The 17,201-nt window shown below is 44.0% G+C and overlaps 1 pseudogene; it reads right to left on the bottom strand.

Annotated features, from left to right (window-relative positions):
* LOC140906113 (ethanolaminephosphotransferase 1-like) overlaps window positions 1-16,454 on the bottom strand; it is a 58,777-nt pseudogene extending 42,323 nt beyond the window's left edge.
* Window positions 16,455-17,201: the final 747 nt, after the last annotated feature.

The following is a 17,201-nucleotide window of genomic DNA, read 5'->3' as shown; positions in this document are numbered from 1 at the left end:
CAACACTCAGTGTTAGAATGCCTAAGTACCTTTGTGGATCTGGGCCCTATATATAGTGCTTGCCTTAATATTCTCTCTACCTCTTCATGTAATTAACAGATATTTAAGTTTATTTGCTTACCGCTCTGACTGTGAGTGTGTCGTTACAGAAGTTACTAGAAATGAGGTATAAAAACAAATACAGTGGTTTGTGAACTAAGTCGATAGAAAATGGAAATAAGAGTAGTCTGCATTTTGTTAGTGCCTTCCACCTGAGTTCATCAAAGCTCTTCACAAGCACCATTGAATTAAGCCTCACAGCACAACCATGAGATAAGGAAGTTTTATCTTTATTTTACAGATGGGAAAACTGAGGCATAGAGCGGTAACTTCCCCAAGGTCACATGGGAAGTTGTTAGCAGAGCCAGAAGTACCACCCATATCAGCTGGTTCCCAGTCCTGGGCTTTCCTCCCTAATAGCGCCTCATGAATAGGGGATAGCTCTCTTTGAATTTCAGCACTGGATCCATGATGAACAGCTCTCTGTGAGTATTCGTATTAATAATTTGAGCTTTAATAATTGATTGTCTTCACCCAGCTGTACCTGCCATGCAGAATGAACCTTTATGGGAAGTCCTAAAGTGTGATCGCAGTACAAATGGTCATCAAGATCCTACCTAGGATCTGGTTTCTGAAAGAGCTCCACCTGGAGGCTGGTTAGTAAGCCACCAGAAGAAGATAACTGAGACTGGGGAAATCAATCCAGGAGGATGAATTCTAAGGAAAGGTACTTGACTTTGAACTTTTGCATGGGTAAAATCACTTGGGAACACCATATGACCATTGTGCAAATACTGTCATTTATATCCCTGCATTTTATGTAAGGTTTGATGGAACAGTGGAAGTGAGGGCACTGGGGGGCTTAGAGTAATGATTATGGCATTTTAATAAATGCCATATGTGTTAATTCATACAGTGCATCAGAGTCTGTGCTGGTGAAGTAACTGCTATGCTTACCATTTCACTAAGACTAATGTTATCTAAATGTCACAAATCAAATCTATCTAAATTACACTCTCATTTATGTCATCTGATTTTTATACTTGCTGCAGGCATATTTTTCTGATAAGCTAATGAAACTATAACACTGATGATTTGTTTGAGCATGCCCCTTCCCTTCAAATGCACAAATATTTCTGCAGTACTTCTAGGATTATGCTATTTCTTGTTCAATTTCTTGGCCAAGTTCATTTGCCCTGAGCAATATTTTTCTCTTTTCTTTCATACTTAACAGTAACATAGTTTTAAAAACAAGAATCATAAATACTTACCACTTGGCTTAGATCATATCCCCAAGGAAGAAAGAGAACTCCTGTGTTATATTTTTCCCAATGTGAAAACATACAGTTAAGCAAGACAATGCTTAAAGATATATACATTGCGTGTACAGAAATCCCAGTCTTTCCATTATCATGTGAGCAGATAGAAAAATAAGAGAGGATGAAGAGGGAGGTAGCCCAGCTATCTAGCCCATGGTCAAATAACTCCCCCAAAGGGCTACTGGACTGAGTCCTTCGAGCATGCTTCCCATCTATAGAGTCTAGAAAGGTCGGGGGCGGGGAGAAAAAACAAAAGAAATATAATTTTGTTAGATAGATTTCATGCTACAGTATTTAATAACATGGGGGAAATGTATTCATAGACGAAGAACAAATGGAGTTCTGCTCCACCAAAACTTTAGTCCTGTCCATAAAACATTGACTTCTGCCCTCATCGAAATATTTTTCTGTTACAACTCTTCTTCCTCACAAGCTTTGCAAATAGACACTTGCATTCATTACCCTGTCTCCCAATGGCCTCCCTGATAATCTGTCAAAGCACAGTAGACCCAAGTCCTACAGGAAAACATTCCTAACAGAGGGGAATAAATAACCCTAAATAATTATGATCTACACCAGGGGTGGGCAAACTTTCTGGCCTGAGGGTCACATTTTGGTGGGGAAATTGCATGCAGGGCCATGAATGTAGGGCTGAGGCAGGGGTTTGGGGTGCGGGAGGAAGTGCGGGGCGTGGGAGGGGGTGCAGTCTGCAGGAAGGGGCTCAGGGCACCTGTTTGTAGGACAAATTCTTTCTTGAAGTCTGGGGCTATGAGCAGTGATGAGCTGCCAAAATCTTCGCAACGGGTTCCCTCCTCACCCCACGAGGGGGTCGTTGCCCACCCCCGCCCCCTGGGACTCCTGCCCCATCCAACCCCCCCACGTTCCTTGACGCCCCCCACAGGACCCCTGCCCCATCCACCCTGTCCCCTGACTGCCCCCAGAACTGGGCAGGAGGGTCTCGTGGGCCACCGTAGTGGGTGACCACCCCACCCCTAGGAGCCAGAGGCACCTGCCGGGGGGCGAGATGGGATGTCCCGGTGGTGCTCCCAGGAAGCATCTGGCAGGTCCCTCCTAGGGGTGGGGGAGCATAGCTATGGGGGGAGCAGGGGGAGCGGCTGCTCCCCCCACTGATCACATCAAAAGTGGCGCCTTAGGCGCCGATTCCCTGGGTGCTCCAGGGTGTTCTCAGCCTGCCCCGGCTTCCCGCGTGAACAGCTGATTCATGGGAAGCCTGGGGTGGGGGCGGAGAAGCAGAACGGGGCAGCGCGTTCAGGGGAGGAGGCGGAGGTGGAGTGGAGGTGAGCCGTGGGTGGGGCGGGGAGCTGCCGGTGGGTGCTCTGCATCTACCAAATTTTCCCTTTGGGTGCTCCAGGGCTGGAGCATCCGTGGAGTTGGCGCCTAAGGCGTTATTTTTGGCCGGTTAAATTTAGAAGCTCTTTTAGAACCGGTTGTCCCTCCCAGAACAACTGGTTCTAAAAGGGCTTCTAAATTTAACAACCGGTTCTAGTGAACCGGTACAAACCGGCTCCAGCTCACTACTGGCTATGAGTACTGGATGGCAGCAAAGGGCTGTCCTTAAATCTGCAAATGCTCCTTCGGCTGTATCAGACCACTTTACTATCTTGGGGCCCCGAGACTTTATCAGGTCTGTCAATGGCCCTGCTCTTGTGGCAAAATGAGGGATGAATCTCCGATAGTACCCTACTAACCCGAGAAATGCTCTGACCTGCTTTTTATGGACTGGCCAAGGCCAGTCTTGTATTGCCTCCACTTTGTTCCATTAGGGTTTTACCAAGCCTCTCCCTACTACATACCCGAGGTATCTGGCCTCAGTTAGTCCTATCACTCACTTGAGAGGGTTGGCAGTGAGGCCGGCCTTCTGCAGGGCATTTAGTACCAGTTCTACTTTCCCTAGGTGTCTTTCCCAGTCACAGCTATGGATGACTATATCATTTAAATAGGCAGCGGCATACCTGGCATGGGGTCGCAGCAATTTGTCCATAAGTTGTTGGAATGTTGCAGGGGCCCCTTGGAGTCCAAAAGGGAGGACAGTGTATTGGAACAGGCCATCGGGTGTAGAGAAGGCAGTCTTTTCCTTTGGCATTCTCGGCCAGGGGAATTTGCCAATATAGTTTGGTCAGGTCTGGAGTGGTTAGGTATCAGGCCTTGTGTGACTGATCAACTAGTTCGTCAATGCATGGTATCGGATAGGCATCGAATTGGGATACTTCATTCAACTTCCGGAAGTCGTTGCAAAACCGCAGGGTGCCGTCAGGCTTGGGTACTAGGACGATAGGGCTGGACCACTGTCTGTGGGATTCTTCAATAACCCCAAGTTCCAACATCTTCTTCATTTTTATCCTAATTTCCTCTCTTTTAGTTTCTGGTATCTGGTACGGTCTTATCGTCACCCTTATTCCAGGCCTGGTGACGATATGATGTTGGACCAGTGTCGTATGGCCTGGCTGTGTACAGAACACATCTTGGTTCCGTTGGATCATATCAATGACCTCTGTTCGTTGTTCTGGGGCTAACTCGGGAGATATCCTCACCTGCCCTGTGGGTCGTCTGTCTGAGGTGGAGCTCTCTGAATGACCAGGTCTTCAGTCACACCAGGGCTTCAGTAAGATTGTGTGGTAGATCTGCTCTGGTCTTTGGTGGTCTGATTGTCTGACCTTATAGTCCATTTCCCCAACGGCTTCCACTATCTCATACAGCCCATGCTAGCTGGCTAGGAGTTTGCTTTCCGCTGTTGGCACGAGCACCATCACCTGTTCTCCCAGCTGAAATTTCCGTACTTTCACACGGCAGTTGTAATATGTCCACTGGGTCTCTTGTGCTTTTTCCAAATGTTCTCGTACTATAGGGGTTACTCGAGCTATTTGCGCTCTCATCTGTGTCACATGCTCAATGACATTCTTTGCTGGGTTGGGTTGTTCTTCCCAGTCCTCCTTAGCAATATCTAATATTCCGCATGGGTGGCGTCCATATAGTAACTCAAAGGGAGAAAAACCAGTGGATGCCTCGGGGAATTCCCATATAGCAAACATTAGATATGATAGAAGGGTATCCCAGTCTTTTCCATCCTGTGCTACCAACTTCCGGATCATACCTTTAAGGGTGCGGTTAAACCACTCGACCAGGCCATCTGTTTGAGGATGGTAGACTGAGGTCCGTATGGCATGGATGCGGCGCACGGTACATAAGTCCTTCATTAATTTTGACATGAAAGGGGTTCCTTGGTCAGTCAGGATCTCCTTAGGGATGCACACACTAGCAAAAACCTGGAGTAGTTCTTTTGCTATTGCCTTGGATGTGGGGTTTCTTAAAGGAATGGCTTCTGGCGTGGCATAGTCAAGGATGACTAATACATTTCGGTGGCCCCGTGCTGATCTTTCCAGCTGGCCCACTAGGTCCATGGCTATCCTTTCGAAAGGGACTTCTCAATAATAGGCAAAGGTACTAATGGAGCCCGCAATTGAGGTCGGGGCTATGCAACTGGCATTCTGGGCAGGAGGTACAATAGCGTCGGACCGCCGCGCATATTCCTAGCCAATAAAATCTTCTTAGGACTCTATCCAGTGTTTTGTCTACTCCTAGATGTCCCCCAAATAAATGACTGTGAGCTAACTCTAGTACTGCCCTTGTGTGTTTCCATGGGACTAAGAGCTGCTCTACTTCTTCCCCTCGTATTTGCACTATTCGGTACAACAGATCACGTTTGATCACATAATACAGCCTTGGGCCTTTGGTCTTTCCTTCCACGGGTACGCCATTTACTTCCACTATCTCCTCCGTCACATTTGCATATAGTGGGTTGTTGGCTTGATCCTGCCCGAAATTCTCATGAGCAGTACCACTCTGACCTAACTCCAAAGGACCTATTTCTACTCCGCCCCTTGGGTTGCCCCTACTTGGGCTAGGAACTGCATCTGAGTCCTCATTGGCCTGAATTGTCTCCTGGCCTCCTGAATGGGTTCGCTTACCAACAAGGGAAGCTTTCTGGTTCTCTGCTAGAATCCTGATCCCTAGCCTTTTATCTGCCCTTTTTCCCACCTATACTTTCGGGGTTTCCTGGGGGATGAAAATAGCTCTGGGGCAAATTTGGCAAAAATTGGGGTGCCTCTGTCTCAGCCTGGGGCTTGCTACCCTCCCCTGGCTCTATTGTGGGGAGTAAGTTCTCAAACCCAGGGAAGTCCCTACCAATTAAGACCAGGTAGAGGAGCCTAGAGACCTCCCCTGCAGTTACCCTGGTAGTGTTTCCCTGGATCTCAATCCATACTGGGATTGTGGGGTAGAAATTTACGGTGCCATGAACGCATGTTACTCCCATGGTTTTGGCCCGGGTTAGTTGGTCTTGCCCCACCAACTTCCCCAAGACCAGTGTGCCAGCACCCCCAGAATCTACTAATGCTGTGGTCACAATACCATTCATTTTTACTGACCTTGTATACCCATGTGAGGTCATTGCGACCCCTACCAGGCCGATTCGGCCACATTGTTCCCCAGGATCCCCCAGATTGCACTGCATAGGCTCTTCCCTGTTGGGATATTGGGCTGCTATATGCCCCAATTCCCCACATTCGTAACACCAACCCCTTAACCCAGTTGCCGCTCTCTACCTGGGGCTATTTGGTCGGCCCCCCCAGCCCTCTCGTCCCAAACCCCCAGGTCCCTTCTTGGCCTCAGGCCATTCCTCAGTGTCTTTCCTCCCAGCTATGGTTCTTCTGTAGTTCTCGACAATCCGGGGCCTTGGGTTTGGGGCTGGCTTCCTGGTTTGCCGTGTCTCACCCCCTGGTGTCTGGAACAGTTCATGGGCTGCCAGCTGTCTTTTCACGAGGGAGACCAACTCATCATAGGTAGAGGGGTCATTCTGGCCAATCCAAGCCCGAAGGCCTGGTGGTAGCCCCCTCATATACCGGTCCAATACCAGGAGCTCCATCATTTTCTCAGAGCTCAGGGCAGCCATTTCCGGGTCAGGTGGATCAGGTCAAACAATTGAGATCGGGGTGTCTTGTCCTCTGTATACTGCCATTCATGAAACCTCTGGGCTCGCAACACCATTGTTACTCCGGATCTGGCCAGGATCTCTGCCTTCAGCTGGGGGTAATCCTCCGCAGTCTCTGCAGCCATATCATAGTGGACCTTCTGGGCCTCTCCACACAGGAACAGGGCGAGGATACCAGACCACTGATCTTGGGGTCAGGCCTCCCACAGGACTGTTCTCTCAAATGCCAGGAGGTATGCCTCCACGTCATCCTCCCATGTAATTTTCTGTAGGCAGGGCTGGCCTCTTAAAGTCCGGGTTCCATGGCAATTGTGGTTCCACTCCATAAGGGCCTTCATCTGGTTTGCCAGCTCCTATAGCAGACCTCGGTCCTGGGCAGCCTAATTCATCAACAGCCAATTAGTCTCCTGCTGCACCCGAGTTGCCTCCTGTTGGGTGGTTGCTTGGATTCGGGTAGCCTCCTGCTGGGCCACAGTGGCTTATATTACAGCCTTGACCATGTCGTCCATCTTGGGGATGGGATGGTTTTGGGTAACACTGGTTTAAGTCCCCAGCGTGGAGATCCCACTTCTAAAACCACGTGTGGCAAATTGCCGGCATGATTATGATGGGTCCTACGCTTCCTCTTCTTGTGTGTGGGGGGGGGAGGTTCAGGGTGCAGTTTCCTGCCCCTGAACTAGGGGTATCTACTGTCCCACTAGTAACCCAAAGAAGGGTAGTGACGAGGGAGGGACCCGGGCCTGCCCTCTACTCTGGCCCAGGGGCCCTAGGGATAGTGGCAAACCATTTGAACTAGTCCTTCCTTCCCCTGGGCTACTTCCTTCTCCTGCTCTTCAGCTTGTGGGGCTTCCTGCCTTCTCTCTGCACAAGCCAGGTGTCTTTTACCCAGGGTCTTGGTCTTCTAGCCAGCCATGGCACTTCTCCAAACTCTCCTCTGCCCCAACTCCTCCAAACTGCTCTCTGCCCAACTCCAAACTGCAGTGGTAAATAAGGAAGTGTTATTTACTCCTTCTCATAATACAAGGACAAGGGGCCACCAAATGAAATTAATAGGCAGCAGATTTAAAACAAACACAAAAGTATTTTTTCACGCAACACACTGTCAGGCTCTGGAACTCCTTGCCAGAGGGTGTTGTGTAGGCCAATACTATAACAGGGTTCAAAAGGGAGCTAGAGAGATACATGGAAGATAGGTCCATCAATGGCTATTAGCCAGGATGGGCAGGAATGGTGTCCCCAGCCTCTGTTTGCCAGAAGCTGGGATTTGGTGACAGGGCATGGATCACTTGATGATAACCCTTTGGGGTACCTCCCATTGGCCACTGTCAGAGGACAGGATACTGGGCTTGATGGACCTTTGGTCTGACCCAGTATGGCCAGTCTTATGTTAAGACTGGAAATAAGGCATAAATTTTTAACACTGAAAGTAATTGATCATTGGAACAACTTACCAAGGGACATGGTGGATTCTCCATACCTGGCAATTTTAAAATCAAGGCTGCATGTTTTTCTAACAGATCTGCTCTGGGAGCTATTTTGGGGAAGTTCTATGGCGTGTGTTATGTAGGAGGTCAGACTAGATGATCACAATGATCCTTTCTGACCTTGGAATCTATGAATCATTCTTAAGAAAGGGCAAATGTACAGATTAGACAAAGCTGTCCCATTCTGAAACATCTGAAATACACCCAAAGGTAAAATGAAATTATTTTTTTAAGAAAGCCAAGGACTGTAGCCAGTGTCACCAACAGCAATGTCAGCACTTAGTAACGATTTCCAAAGAAAATGGTTGGTGTTGTCATGCTGCAAAAAAATTCTGCTTGCATTTGTAAGGGAGGTTAGCTAGTTATCAAGGCCGCAGTTTACCAATATGGAAAGTTTTAGAATGTTGGGTTAAAAATACATCCTATGGGTGTTAAACATTTTCAGCACATTATCAAATCCCTATATTTCAGTGCTTTGGGAATAGGCTAGTAATTTATTCACAACCTTTTATTGTTTTAATTACAACATACTGGACAAAACAACATGTAGATATGAGTTATGCAAATTCTCTTATCATACTTTACCTAAAGCATAAGCACAAAAGGTGGTACAAGTACCACATAGCCATACCCATGCTGGAACAATTCCGGGACTGGCACCTGCAAGATATGGGGGTGAGTGGAGGAATGGGGAGGAATAACAGTGGTTATAACTAATGAAATCACCTAAAAGTCTTGTGTGCAATAGAACATGTATCTGTGTGTATGTGCACATCCTCATTATGTGAAAAAGAATTAAAACAGTATATTTTTGTGAATTGGAAGCAATGTGCACCATCAGCAATCTATACTGATTATACTTCATTGAATTTAGTGGGGTAATGGAGGCCCAGGGTATTTACAAGTAGGCTCATATGGTAAAGGGGAAAAAAATATACAATAGATTTTTGCAGCTGAAGTGATTACAACATTGTATGAAAGTAAAGATAATAGGGCAAAAATCTTCATGCAGGTTGTGTGCAGACCACCCATCAACTAATGAGTTAATATTTGTGCAATGCACTGTGTAATTTTTAAGTTCTTAGTAACATATTGTTCTTAGTAACATAAATGAGATCATTGTGCAGTTTTACAGTACAGATCAGAGAGGAAAACTTTGCCCATAGGCTAGAGCGGATATAGCAGTGATAGTTTCTCTTGATTTTTGGAAAGGTGCTTGATACGGTGATTCTTGATAGTCTTGCATTTAAACCGGGGAAAAATATGAATTGTATAGAACTACAAGATGGCTACAAAACTACTATTTTTTAAATCCTTGTTTATTTAGAGCACTAGGTCCCTGCCTGAAAGAGCATGCAATCTAAATTAGACATAACCTGGTGAGGGTGTCCCAACAACAAATGTTCATATATACAAACCTTTTCAGTTTTCTTACAGCCTGGCTGGTGCCGCAGGAAGCACAGCACCAGGCACAGAAATAATGTGCAGAACATTTAACACAACCCAGGCAAATGGCTTTGTGGTCAGTGTGGTAAATGTTGTTCTTCCCAAATTGGTCTACAGTCGCAGGCGAAAACCCATTAGTACAAATTGTGATTGCTGACATCATCCTTGAAATCGGAGTGAGTGGTATTAGTAATTCAGCCCATGATGCAGATAAATTTGGATTTGGAACCTGAGAAAATGTAGATCTAAATTTGTCAGAAAAGAGCAGGTGTTTTGAATCAATTTCTGTAGTTTTGTATTTGGCCAGAAAAAGACTTGAATGTGGAGGTGAAACTCCCTTATTTTGACATCAGAAAAGAAAGGGAAATGAATACTGATCTGGACACGGATCTTAGATATTATGGTCTCTGAGGCAAATGAAAAAACTTTATAGAAGGCATGTTTTTTTCTTTTTTTCTGATCTTATTTAAGAACGATTATGGCGTTAGAATCCTATGATAGTGCCCGCTCCTGCACCACTGAATTCAATGGGAGTTTTATCATTGACTTGAATGGTTGCGGGATCAAACCTGTAGTGTAAAAGTTCAGCTAAATGACTTTGTGTGGGTCTTCGCAACTCTCAGCCCTGATCTTTCAATGAGATGTGGGCAGGCAGGCAACTGCATCCACAGGGAGCCCCACTGAAGTCAATGGAGCTTTGTGTGGGAGAAGGAAGGCAGATATCTTGCCAGAATTTGGTTGAGTAGCTCTACAGTTGTAAAAACCAAAGGGATAATTACTTGATGCGGTGTAGTCCTAGTCATAAAAAGATAACAGAAAATAATTAATTAAAATAATCAGAAATCCAGAGAAGCTTAACAACTTAGGAGCAATCCACAGAGGCACTATCTGTAAAAATATTTAAAAGAAAAATCACACTATTAAGAAACCATATTTTAACTGAACATGTCACCACGTTTGTAAAAGCTAAAGAGAAGTATGTGTTCATAAATCAAAGGCTGTTGTATCTGCAAAATCAGCAAATATTTCAAATGTTAAAGATTCCTCAATTTTTTAAATTAAAAAGTTCTGGAAAATATGCAAGAAAATTTCTTCATAAATATTGTCTTTTTTTGCCTAAATCTTTTAGTGACATTTTTTATTAATAATGTAGTTTAGAAATGTTCTATGTTCATGCATTATACATATTTAATTATAGTCCTTGTTCTCCCAAGCGCTACAGTGAAAGTTTCTCATGCTTTTAGACACTAGAAAAGCAACTGCAGCACCACAGTGTGGTAACTCAGTATCCAGGCAGCATTGTAACAATCTTCCAAAGGACTCCACTCCCACACTGTGTAATAAGTAATTCTACAGGCAGTAATTCTGCAACCCCTTCTTTTCTATAAATAAGAACTTTTAGATGTGACACACCCACAAAACAGTATGACTTTATAGGGGGGATACCCCTTATAAAATGAACTCCCTGTAGCAAAAAGATCTTTCTATCCCCCTGGGATATAAATGTTCTGCACAGAGTCCTCCCTCAAGGTATAAAGATGGCTTGCATGCATATGCTGTAATTTGGCTCCTCTTCATATGCTGTCTCATTATGGGAAGGGTCTGCAATGGATGCATGCATAACAGAAATGCTCCTAGCACATTGTAAAATCATGGCATGAAGCCAGTCTTCCTCCACTTCCTGTTTTTTCATGATAATCAGTGGCAAGTGAATAGATGTCTAACCAAGAATGTTTATGACATCCAAAAAATGTGTAATAAATGAAAGTAACATACAGTGACACTATCAGACATCATACCGTACCTAAGAAAAATGCACTCACCAGCTAGTAATGCTCAGAATTCTCATATGAATCTCCTGTCTACATGGATATCTTGGCTGCTCTGCTAATATTCAGATAAATGCTTAAACCAGCTACGATAAGGTAGTTTTCTTTCTCTTCTTGGGATATGAATGTGTCTGTCTTGCTCTATAGCTATCGCTCCTTCAGTGCTGGATTCTCTTCATGTCTCTCATAATGTAGTAAAAGTACGTGCATTAATTCAGGGTGCGCTGACAAGTGGATGCTTTCCTTTGTGTTCTGGAATACAGAGATACATGTGCCATAAATAGGGTTAAACTGGCACACAAAAAGCTAGACCGAATTCCTAAGCATCCATATTCATACATTTTTTATAGACCATCACACTTTGTTCTTTACTTGACTGGCTCTGCAAGATGCTTTTTTATTTTTTTTTAACTGCTCTAGGGCACGAGGAAAAGAGGAAATATAGTGCAGTGGGGTTTCATGAATTAAAAAAACATACAGAATTTATTCATATCTTGTGTATATGCATGTATGTAAGTATGGCAAATTTTATAGGATAGCTGAACCAAGAGGAAAGAGGTTTCTCAGTCCTCAAAGGACATATTTTTATTACCCAATTTTTAATGAACAAATTTCAAGCAATTTGTTTAATTTCTGATAACATTCCTAAAACTCTCATTTGTCTCTCTACTGTGATGTACCTTTGTGGTCACATCTAAGTCAAATGTCATACTGTGAGATGTAGGTTCAGTATTATTTGCTAGATTATTGCTTCTAGCCCAGTTCTTGTATTTACTATGGATACAAAACACAAAAATAAATAATCTGAATAAATAAAGGTGGTTTGCAATATTTACCAGCTAAGGAGAATATCTATTTACCTACCCTTGCCATTATGATACAATTTTACTTGCTGTTAGAAAAAAAATTACTCGCTTTGTGAGCAAGTGAGTAAAATTTTGTAGGGCTGAGTGGGAGGAGCTGCAGTCAAACCTATTCTCAGTACTCAGAGATGAACAGTCATACTGCTCTACTGGCAATTCTAGTTTAATATTCATCTGGTTCTCACTAGTCCTAGTTGGCCAACTAAGTTTTGGAACAGAACAAAAAGTCTATTGGTCTACTGGTTCTGTTGCTTGGCTCCAGTAGAAACAACCAGAAACCAGTCAAACAATCTTACTGGACTCTACTGAAATTTCTACTGTATACTGGATCCCCCATTTTGGCTGTGCATTTCCACCTCTCTACAGGAGTTAACAGTGGTCAGTCTAGCATTAAAGAGATGTTGTCATGTAAAACATGGTCTGGCCCAAAGTGTATGATTTTAAAAACAAACTTTTACAAAAGCTGAGACAATAGCAATATTTCTATGTTTTTTTTTTATTTTGGTGGAGGCAGGTTGGTTTGTTTGTTTGTTTTACAAATAAACACTACCCTGCATTGCTCCAGATTAGAATTGATAGTGAAAATAACTAGGAGCAAAAGTGAAACTGACTATCTTCATTGCTGAAGCAGAAATAAATGCAAAGAGTAGAGAGGCACCCACTCCAGAGATTTTGGCTCCAGACCCAAAGTTTGAGGGGGGGTTCATTTGCAGTTCTCCAGTATTGTGGTTTAGGCCCATCTTTAGCAGAAAGATGGCAAGTGAAATGGCAAGCCCAAAGGCAAGAATTTTTAATGAATCCTTAAATTCAGGGGGTTGTACCTTATGACTGGAGAACCTCCCAACGTTTTTGGTGATCATAGTAACTGCTCCCATTTTCAGCTTGTTAAAGAAATATCCAGCTCCCTGGACAAGTTCCCTTGGGAGACTATTAGACAGTGCTTGTTTGTAATCATTTGCATAACAGAAAGATAAGGAGATCCTGGTGGTAGAAAGCATATGCTGTAGGAAAAATGACTTGAACTAAGGATGTCTTTCAATGTTTCCAAAAATTCAGTAATGTGGAATGTGATGGCAACTGATGTTTTCTGTTATAATGATGACAAACAATAGATACAACACTGGTAACAGATATATACAAATCTAAACATACCCGTCTCAAATATATCTATCCATTCAGTAAGCTCTTGTGTGGAGAGGGTTTCAGGGGTTGTTTTTTTTTGTTTTTATAGGTTTAATTTCAGCTTTTTAAAATCAGTATCTATTGTTTAAAATTAAATCTACCTTCTGCACCTTAAAACAAACTCTTACATTATGACTGGATCGTTCTTATAAACAATAAGAACAATTTACAATTCTGTTCCAGAGGGGCTGAATAACATAGACTGATGAAAGGGTTTGTGTCCATAGCACTGTACTGTAAGCAAAGAAACAAACATGTAAACATACAAGACATTGAGAACACTGTTTTCCATGGGTAGAATATGGCCTTCAGCATTTAGGAAAAATCAACCTAAATTTGATTGATGTAAGTGTATTTCACCCTGATTGCCACTAATGAAGTTTTAATTTAATTAAAATGTGCTGAGCTGGTTTATAGTACATTGGCAATAACAAATGGATTTTGTGGAAGACAAATATCCTGAGACTTAGATTTAAATATCTATTACACACACACATACACACGAAGATTTCACGTTGACAAATTAGTACAGATCAGTTCTATAACCACTCTATGCATAGAATTCGCATTGACTTCATTAGCAATCCTTTTAAAATACTGTATTTTGTTTTGTGTCTTTTTTTAGTTAAATTGTCTTCAGTGGAACCCTTTGAAATGTGTATTCTCAGCAGTAGTATATTGCTAGCATGAATGTGGGATTTGAAGAAAACTACAGCATTACTCTCCTTTACATCTCTTTTAGAAAACAGCCATGAAGGCTTTCATATGCCAAAGTGATCATTCATGACTTCACTATGCTATTTCTGTACGCTAATTTCACAATAAGAAAACATTTCCAGAAGAGACTCAGGTTGCTAAAATAAAATGTCCCTAAAGGCCAGATTTTTAAAGGTATTAAAGTGCCTTAAATTGCAGATAGGTGTCAAGTGGGATTTTCAAAAGCACTTAAGTGCATAACTCCCATTCATTTCAATAAGCAAATTCCACTAGGTGTGATTTAGGAGCCCAAATACCTTTAGAAATCTTGCCCTAAATGTCCTCTCTTTGGATTATTGTTATCTGTTCCTGAACTAACATTATGAGTCATTTCTTCTTCACCAGTGAGTATCAAGACTATGTAACTTGTGTAATATTCTCAGAACCAGATCATGCCTCAGGATTGCCTAGGTCCCCGCACCTGTTCAGTGTTCCTTTAACTTAAATGGGACTCAGCACTAGTGCAAGGGTCTGCTCTACCAGATCCCAGTGTAAGATCAGGTCTTTAGTTGCTAAGACTATCTATGTCTGGCAACTCTTTAAAACTGAAAGGTCCTTTGTTGGTTCTATGAAGATATTAGCTTTCGTTTGGGTAAAACATTGAATACTTGTGTGTACACTTCTGTATAATAATGCTACACCCAGTATCTATGAGCTGTCTTCTGTAGAACAAAACTGCACCGAATACTTTGTTCTTACTTGAGAACTAGCCCTCTGTGAAGAAAGACGTGGTTCGGGACTATTTAGAAAAGCTGGACGAGCACAAGTCCATGGGGCCGGATGCGCTGCATCCGAAAGTGCTAAAGGAGTTGGCGGATGTGATTGCAGAGCCATTGGCCATTATCTTTGAAAACTCATGGCGATTGGGGGAGGTCCAGGACAACTGGAAAAAGGTTAATGTAGTGCCCATCTTTAAAAAAGGGAAGAAGGAGGATCCTGGGAACTACAGGCCAGTCAGCCTCGCCTCAGTCCCTGGAAAAATCATGGAGCAGGTCCTCAAGGAATCAATTCTGAAGCACTCAGAGGAGAGGAAAGTGATCAGGAACAGTCAGCATGGATTCACCAAGGGCAAGTCATGCCTGACTAATCTAATTGCCTCTATGACGAGATAACTGGCTCTGTGGATGAGGGGAAAGCAGTGGACGTGTTGTTCCTTGACTTTAGCAAAGCTTTTGACACTGTCTCCCACACTATTCTTGACAGCAAGTTAAAGAAGTATGGGCTGGATGAATGGACTATAAGGGGGACAGAAAGCTGGCTAGATTGTCGGGCTCAACGGGTAGTGATCAATGGCTCCATGTTTAGTTGGCAGCTGGTATCAAGTGGAGTGCCCCAAGGGTCGGTCCTGGGGCCAGTTTTGTTCAATATCTTCATAAATGATCTGGAGGATGGTGTGGATTGCACCCTCAGCAAGTTTGCAGATGACACTAAACTGGGAGGAGAGGTAGATACGCTGGAGGGTAGGGAGAGAATACAGAGGGACCTAGACAAATTAGAGGATTGGGCCAATAGTAATCTGATGAGGTTCAACAAGGAAAAGTGCAGAGTCCTGCACTTAGGATGGAAGAATGCCATGCACCGCTACAGACTAGGGACCAAATGGCTAGAAAGCAGATCCGCAGAAAAGGACCTAGTGGTTACAGTGGACGAGAAGCTGGATATGAGTCAACAGTGTGCCATTGTTGCCAAGAAGGCCAATGGCATTTTCGGCTGTATAAGTAGGGGCATTGCCAGCAGATCGAGGGATGTGACCGTTCCCCTCTATTCGACATTGTTGAGGCCTCATCTGGAGTACTGTGTCCAGTTTTGGGCCCCACACTACAAGAAGGATGTGGAAATATTGGGAAATGTCCAGCGGAGGGCAACAAAAATGATTAGGGGACTGGAACACATGACTTATGAAGAGAGGCTGAGGGAACTGGGATTGTTTAGTCTGCGGAAGAGAAGAATGAGGGGGATTTGATAGCTGCTTTCAACTACCTGAAAGAGGATGGAGCTAGACTGTTCTCCATGGTAGCAGATGACAGAACGAGGAGTAATGGTCTCAAGTTGCAGGGGGGAGGTTTAGGTTGGATATTAGGAAAAACTTTTTCTCTAGGAGGGTGGTGAAGCACTGGAATGCATTACCTAGGGAGGTGGTGGAATCTCCTTCCTTGGAAGTTTTTAAGGTTAGGCTTGACAAAGCCCTGGTTGGGATGATTTAGTTGGGGACTGGTCCTGCTTTGAGCAGGGGGTTGGACTAGATGACCTCCTGAGGTCCCTTCCAACCCTGATATTTTATGATTCTATGAAAACCGTATTGTTCCTGAAACTTGAATATTTATCTGTGTATTATAGGCAGAGTTGGTAGCCTGCCTATTATTAAGGTTGCCCAACACTTCCCATTATAAGACCCTGTTTTCAGTTGCGTATAACTTTACCAAACTTTAACCATTTGGGTTGAAAATCTTCATGATAGATACCTGTGTCAGGCTTGTTTTGTTGTTTTCATTTTTGAACGTTTGCCAGAAGGCTGGGGGAAAATACATTGTTTCGTCCATGTTAAAAATTCTGGTGACCATTTCTTTTATTAAGTGCCATTTGCACATGCTCAATAGACCTCTTCAATTTTAACAAATAAAAGCTCAGACGATTCCTGAGTATACTCCATTTCTCGCAGCTCCTATGCATAAGCAGACTGTACATGAGCCATCCCCACAGAATGGCTGTGCATATTCTATCCCCAGGCTATGGGGCCTAGCCTGTACTGACTGTGCCCATCTACTCTGGATCGGGGTGGGGTCAGACACTGGAACTGACAGCAGGGCACTGAGAGCCTGTCTCTCCTCTGTTCCCAGTAACCCGCCCTGCTGGCACCCAGGCAGTATGGAGGAGGAAGCCATCTAACTTGAATGAAGAGGGGGAGGAAAGCCAAACTAGAGGTAAGGGAAAGGAGTAGATTGGGCCAAGAACTCTAGTGAGGATAGAACTGGAAAGGGGTGAGAAACTGTAATTGAATTGGAGGGGGGAAACTGGGACTGGTTGGCCAAGGAGTCTGGGATCTGGAGAGGAGATGGACTGGTTGGGCAAGGAGACTTGAATCCTGAGGGAGAGGGGAGGCTGGGATTGGAAGCTGGCAGGGGAGGGGAGAGGAAGCTAGGACTGGGAGCATATGTGGTGGAGAATGGGACTGGGAGCCAGTGAAGGAAATGGGGAGATGGGAGCCAATTGTCATAAAGGAGTGGAGACACTGAGATCAGTGAGGAGCTGGGGGAAGGGAGGAGATTGGGACTGGC

The sequence above is a fragment of the Lepidochelys kempii genome, chromosome 2 (genome assembly GCF_965140285.1).
Source record: "Lepidochelys kempii isolate rLepKem1 chromosome 2, rLepKem1.hap1, whole genome shotgun sequence".
NCBI classification, from domain to species: Eukaryota; Metazoa; Chordata; order Testudines; family Cheloniidae; genus Lepidochelys; species Lepidochelys kempii.
Note: the sequence above shows the minus strand (reverse complement) of the source record. Positions and strands in the feature narration are given on the sequence as shown.